This window comes from Aythya ferina, assembly GCF_964211825.1.
Source record: "Aythya ferina genome assembly, contig: HAP1_SCAFFOLD_77, whole genome shotgun sequence".
NCBI classification, from domain to species: domain Eukaryota; kingdom Metazoa; phylum Chordata; class Aves; order Anseriformes; family Anatidae; genus Aythya; species Aythya ferina.
In genome coordinates, this window is record NW_028181434.1 from 222809 (window position 1) to 228755 (window position 5947).

The following is a 5947-nucleotide window of genomic DNA, read 5'->3' on the forward strand; positions in this document are numbered from 1 at the left end:
CTTAACCTAAACCTTACACTTACTCTTAAACTTAACCTTACCCTTAACCTTAAGCTAGTACTTAACCTTACATTTTTCTCACCCTAATCCTAAAATTAACCCTAACCATTACCCTAACACTTAACCGTTACACTTACCCTTATTCTATCCGTTACTCTTACACTTTCCCTTAACATAAACCTTACCCTTTACCTTACCCTTACCATAAGCCATACATCAACACTTACATGTACACTTACGCTTACACTTATCCTAGTAATTACTCGTACAATTACCCTTAACCTAACCATAAACATTAAGGATAAGCTTAAGGGTCACCCTTAAGGTTAACGTTATCCTAACACTTACACTTAAGTTCATGGTAAGGGTTAGAGTAAGGGTAAGTGTTAGGGTAATGGTTAGGCTAATTTTAGGTTTAGGGTGAGGGAAACGTAAGAGTAAGTATTAGGTTACAGCTAAGGTTAAGGTTAAGAGTAAGTTTAAGGTTTAGTGTAAGGATTAGGGTTAATGTAAGGGTCAAGGTAAGGGTTGGGGTAAAGGTTTAGGTAAAGGGTAAAAATATGTATATTGTAAGGGTGAGGGGTTAGGGTAATGGTTAGATTTTAGTTAGATTTAGGTAAGGGTGAGGGTTCGGGTAAGGTTTAGAATTAGGCAAAGGGTAAGTGTAGCAGAAAGGGTAAGGTTTAGGATAAGGGTAAGTGTTAGGATAAGGGTAAGGTTTAGGGTTAGCTTAATAGTAAGGTTAAGGGTAATTGTACGAGTAATTGCTAGGGTAAGTGCAAGCGTAAGTGTACATGTAAGTGTTGTTGTATGGCTTATGGTAAGGGTAAGGTCAAGGGTAAGGTTTATGTTAAGGGTAAGCGTAAGGGTAAGGGATAGAGTAAGGGTGAGGGTAAGGTTAAGGGTAACGGTAAGGTTAAGGGTACAAATATGTGTTAGGGTATGGGTAAGAATTAGGGTGAGTATAAGGGTAAGTGTAAGGGTACAGGTCAGGGTAAGGGTTAGAGTAAGGGTTAGGGTTAGGGTAAGGTTAAATGTTAGGGTAATGGTTAGGGTTAGTTTTAGGGTTAAAGTCAGGAAAACGTATGCGTAAGTATTAGGTGAATGTTAAGGGTAAGGTTAAGGTTAAGAGTAAGTGTAAGTTTTAGGGTAAGGGTTAGGGTTAATGTAAGGGTCAGGGTAAGGGTTGGGGTAAGGTTTAGGGTAAGGGTTAGGTTAAGGATAAATGTTAGGGTAAGGGTAAGGTTAATGGTAACCGTAAGTGTAAAGGTAAGGGTTACGGTAAGGGTAAGAATAAGGGTATGGGTAATGGTAAGGGTGAGGGTTAGGCTAAGGGTAAGTGTAAGGTTTAGATTTCGGCTAAGGGTAAGTGTAGCAGAAAGGGTAAGGTTTAGGATAAGGGTAAGTGTTAGGATAAGGGTAAGGTTTAGGGTTAGCTTAATAGTAAGGTTAAGGGTAATTGTACGAGTAATTGCTAGGGTAAGTGCAAGCGTAAGTGTACATGTAAGTGTTGTTGTATGGCTTATGGTAAGGGTAAGGTCAAGGGAAAGGTTTATGTTAAGGGTAAGCGTAAGGGTAACGGATAGAGTAAGGGTAAGGGTAAGGTTAAGGGTAACGGTAAGGTTAAGGGTACAATTATGTGTTAGGGTATGGGTTATGGTATGGGTAAGAATTAGGGTGAGTATAAGGGTAAGGGTAAGGGTAAGGGTACAGGTCTGGGTAAGGGTTAGAGTAAGGGTTAGGGTTAGGGTAAGGTTAAGTGTTAGGGTAATGGTTAGGGTTAGTTTTAGGGTTAAAATTAGGAAAAAGTATGCGTAAGTATTAGGTGAATGTTAAGGGTAAGGTTAAGGTTAAGAGTAAGGGTAAGGTTTAGGGTAAGGGTTAGGGTTAATGTAAGGGTCAGGGTAAGGGTTGGGGTAAGGTTTAGGGTAAGGGTTAGGGTTAATGTAAGGGTCAGGGTAAGGGTTGGGGTAAGGTTTATGGTAAGGGTTAGGTTCAGAATAAGTGTTAGGGTAAGGGTAAGGTTAATGGTAACCGTAAGTGTAAAGGTAAGGGTTAGGGTAAGGGTAAGAATAAGGGTAAGGGTAACGGTAACGGTAAGGGTAAGGGTTACGGTAAGGGTACGGTTACGGGTAGAAGTATGTGTTAGAGTATGGGTTATGGTAAGGGTAAGGGTTAGGGTAAGGGTAAGTGTTGGGGTAATGGTTAGGGTTAATTTTAGGGTTAGGGTGAGGGAAAAGTAAGGGTAAGTATTAGGTTAAGGTTAAGGGTAAGGTTAAGGTTAAGTTTTAGGGTTAGGGTTAATGTAAGGGTCAGGGTAAGGGTTCAGGTAAGGTTTAGGGTTAGGGTTAGGTTAAGGTTAAGTGTTAGGGTAAGGGTAAGGTAAATGGTAACCGTAAGTGTAAGGGTAAGGGTTAGGGTAAGGGGAAGAGTAAGGGGAAGGGGAAGTCTAAGGGTCCGGGTCCGGGTAAAAGTTAGAGTAAGGGTTAGGGTTAGGGTTTGGTAAGGATAAGTGTTCAGGTAATGGTTACGGTTAATTTTAGGGTTATGGTGAGGGAAAGGTAAGGGTATGTATTAGTTTAAGGGTAAGGTTAAAGGTAAGATTAAGTGTAAGGTTTAGGTTAAGGGTTAGGATTAGAGTTAGGGTTAGGGTAAGGGTTAGGGTTAATGTAAGGGTCAGGGTAAGGGTTGGGGTAAGGTTTAGGTCAAGGGTAGAAGTAAGTATAATGGTAAGGGTAAGGGTGAGGGTTAGGGTAAGGTTTAGAATTAGGCAAAGGGTAAGTGTAGCAAAAAGGGTAAGGTTTAGGATAAGGGTAAGTGTTAGGATAAGGATAAGGTTTAGGTTTAGCTTAATAGTAAGGTTAAGGGTAATTGTACGAGTAATTGCTAGGGTAAGTGCAAGCGTAAGTGTACATGTAACTGTTGTTGTATGGCTTATGATAAGGGTGTGAGGAATGTTTTAACAATTCGTGTCCATAAAGAACAATTCTGTTTGAATCCTGTCTGCCTCTGGGCCCTGCACTGGCAATTTAATTCTTGAACCTCAGCTGCAGTGTGTCCCAGTCTCCCCCTCATTCTAGTCAATTTATCACTCCTTAAATTTATGAACCTGTTTGCTTTTGTTATTCCGGACTTCTATTTCTAACACTGCTATAGATGTGTCTGTGAATGGCTGGGGAAGAATGTTTTAATTACTCGTGAAGCTGTTTGTGTTTGATGTCTGGGAGTTTCAGAACAACTGATAACAACTAGTGACTGTTATGGGATACTATGCGGATCTTTGGTATCTGGTTAGGGGGGCCGAGAGATTAAGAGGAAGGAAAAAGAAGCTGAAGGACGGCTGGGAGACAAGTCTTGAAGAGAATGTTCTATAAACTTGGTATGGTGCCAAGTAAGTACAAACGGGGAGAGGAAGACTACGAGCCTTCAGCATGAAAGACCCCTAGAGACCCCCAGAAGAGACCCCAGAGGAGACTGCGCATGCTCCAGTAGGAGAGACTGCACCCCGGAAGCTAATTTTAATAATCTATTTTTTTTAGAAGTAGTAATGAATATGTATTAGTCTAGGAGCATAAAAATCAGCTGCTTGATGTAACTGGTGTGCGTCCTGGTGGAGCGGAGACTCCCGGTGCACCCAGCGCTGTTTGCTTACCTCTATTCCTTTATATTCTTTCAATAAATCCTATTTTTTTATTTAATCCTAATTTGAATCCTGAGCCATTTATAACAATTTTGGGGCTCGTCCGGGATGGCTATAGTTCCTGAATTCTGATTTAATCTAGGAGAGGCGCCCCACCATTTGGTGGCTCCTGTTTGAGTCAGATCGGGACTAATGCCATCCTGAACCTGAATAAAGGTAAGCAAAGAATTTGTTTTGGGTTTTTTTTGAGCTCCCTTGCTGGCTGTTTTTTGCCTGTAATTCTGCGCGCGAAGATCCGGACGAAGACGACAAGGTCGTTTGGATACCGTTCGGTTGGATTCCGGTGTCCGGAATCGAACCGGATGAAGACGACAGTCGTTTGTGGATACCGTCTGGTTCGATCCCAGACGAAGACAGCAGAGATGCTTGTGGATACCGTCCAGTTGGATTCTGGATGAATTCGACTGATTCGTAAGATACCGTCCGGTTGGGTAAAGGTGCGGTTGCTAGTGTTTGTGTGTGAGAGTGTAACTGAGACTTCTAAAGTCCGTGTGGAGGTCTTTTTGTTTTCTCACCAGTTCTAATCTCCTGTCGGGGGTGCTGGGCTGGTGAAGAGAGGGATACGTGGGTGGGTGATAGGTCCTAAACCCCCTGCAAGACACTCTCACTAGGGGCAACCAAGGACTGTGGGAATTGCCACTAGTAAAATTCCCGGATGGGTCAGATAAAATCGAAGACCAAGGACCAGAAAGGGAGCAAATTACCAGATATATGACCAAAAAGTCCATTACGAATAATGATTAGAAATTGGAACAATAGGGGCCCCAGAAAATTAAAGAGTAAATTAAAAATGATCCTGTATTATATGATAGAATGACCAAAAGAACTCTTAAGACCCCATGTATTTTGATCCACGGAGGACGGGGTCTGTCAGGCTTTGAACATTAATAGTAGAATACCCATGGATCCAGAAAAGAGCAAGCTGAAACATTGGAATTAGAAATTTGAGAGCAATTGATTAAGAATGAATATGTGCTACATTTGTGCCTGTGCTGCACTTATACCACCAGATAACAGGAGCCTCTCGGACCCCGAGAACCAGATCAAAAACAACCTCATGGTTCGGACTTTAATCAAGGGGTCTGAGATAAGGAGGACTGCTCACAAAGGGACAGCTTAGGAATATGTATATGTATGGGAATGTTCATGTATATGTAACTCTTTACTAGAGCAATTTGCCACGTTAGGCGTGCACGACTTTGGTGGGACTACCCGCCCCGTGCTGCATGGAACTGAGTAAACATACCTACTTTACAATCTTACTGATTGTGGAGTCAGCTTTCTGTGAGTCATTTTGGTGAGCCAGGCAGGAGACACTCTGCTCGGCTGCGGGATCGGCTGCAGCGCGGACGCCCCTAGGTGCACCCTGAGCGTTTTTGCTCGGAGGGGACTCCACTCTCAGCTGCTCACCGCAGGAGCAAAGATCTCCTGAAACTGCAGACAAACGGTATGTTTTCAGCTGCTGGAGGGATACTAACTGGAGTGTTAATAATTGTATGTGTTTTTATGTATGTATTTTGTGTTGACATTTTGTATATTGTAATATTTGCATATTGTATGTATTTTGTGTTGAAAGTATTTGTGTAAATGTAAGGGTTTGAAACAAAGTGTTACAAGTCACTTCACGAAGAACACAGTCAGAGACAATACTTGTTTGGTTGGTTATCATTCTAAATTATATTCCTGTGGTATGAATGAGATGTGCTGGAGGCCTCCGTGTGCGATTGTGCTGTGTGAGTGAGACGCAGCGTTGCTGCAAAGCGAGTGCAGAGTTCCGATCCGTTGTTCCGTACTCTCCACAAGGGGAGTGGGCAGAGACGAACGAAGTGCTTGACAGACTGAAAAGAAGTGCTGTTTTATCCAAGTTTTGAGTGGTGGTGCCCAGTGTATCTTGTGTATCTTGTGTATCCTATTTTTGCTCTTAAATGTTTTGACTGTGACAAGAAAAAGGCAGGAGCATGATATGACATGCTTTCTGCAACATATGAGGCCTGCACAGGCCGAGACCTGGACTCGCTGAGACCTGAACAGGCCGAGAGACCGGAGCGGTGCCGAGAGACTGGAGTGGCGCTGGGAGACCCGAGACACTACGGAGGGACTACCACTGGACGGAGAGAGCCCTGAGAGACGCTGCAGAGCCATGGACGGCTCTGAGAGACACAGAATAGACCGGACAGAAGCCGGAAAACGCGGGGAATTGAAGTAATTGCGGGACATCCAAGATCGAGTTGCTACGGGAGACCAGAG

At 43.1% G+C, this 5947-nt stretch overlaps 1 long non-coding RNA gene across 1 annotated transcript; it reads left to right on the plus strand.

The window, feature by feature from the left end:
• Nucleotides 1-3317: 3317 nt before the first annotated feature.
• LOC311428419 lies at nucleotides 3318-5339 on the plus strand. The gene is made up of 2 exons (XR_014687719.1): nucleotides 3318-3391; nucleotides 3891-5339. It is a non-coding gene; the product is annotated as an uncharacterized lncRNA (long non-coding RNA).
• The last annotated feature ends 608 nt before the right edge of the window (nucleotides 5340-5947 follow it).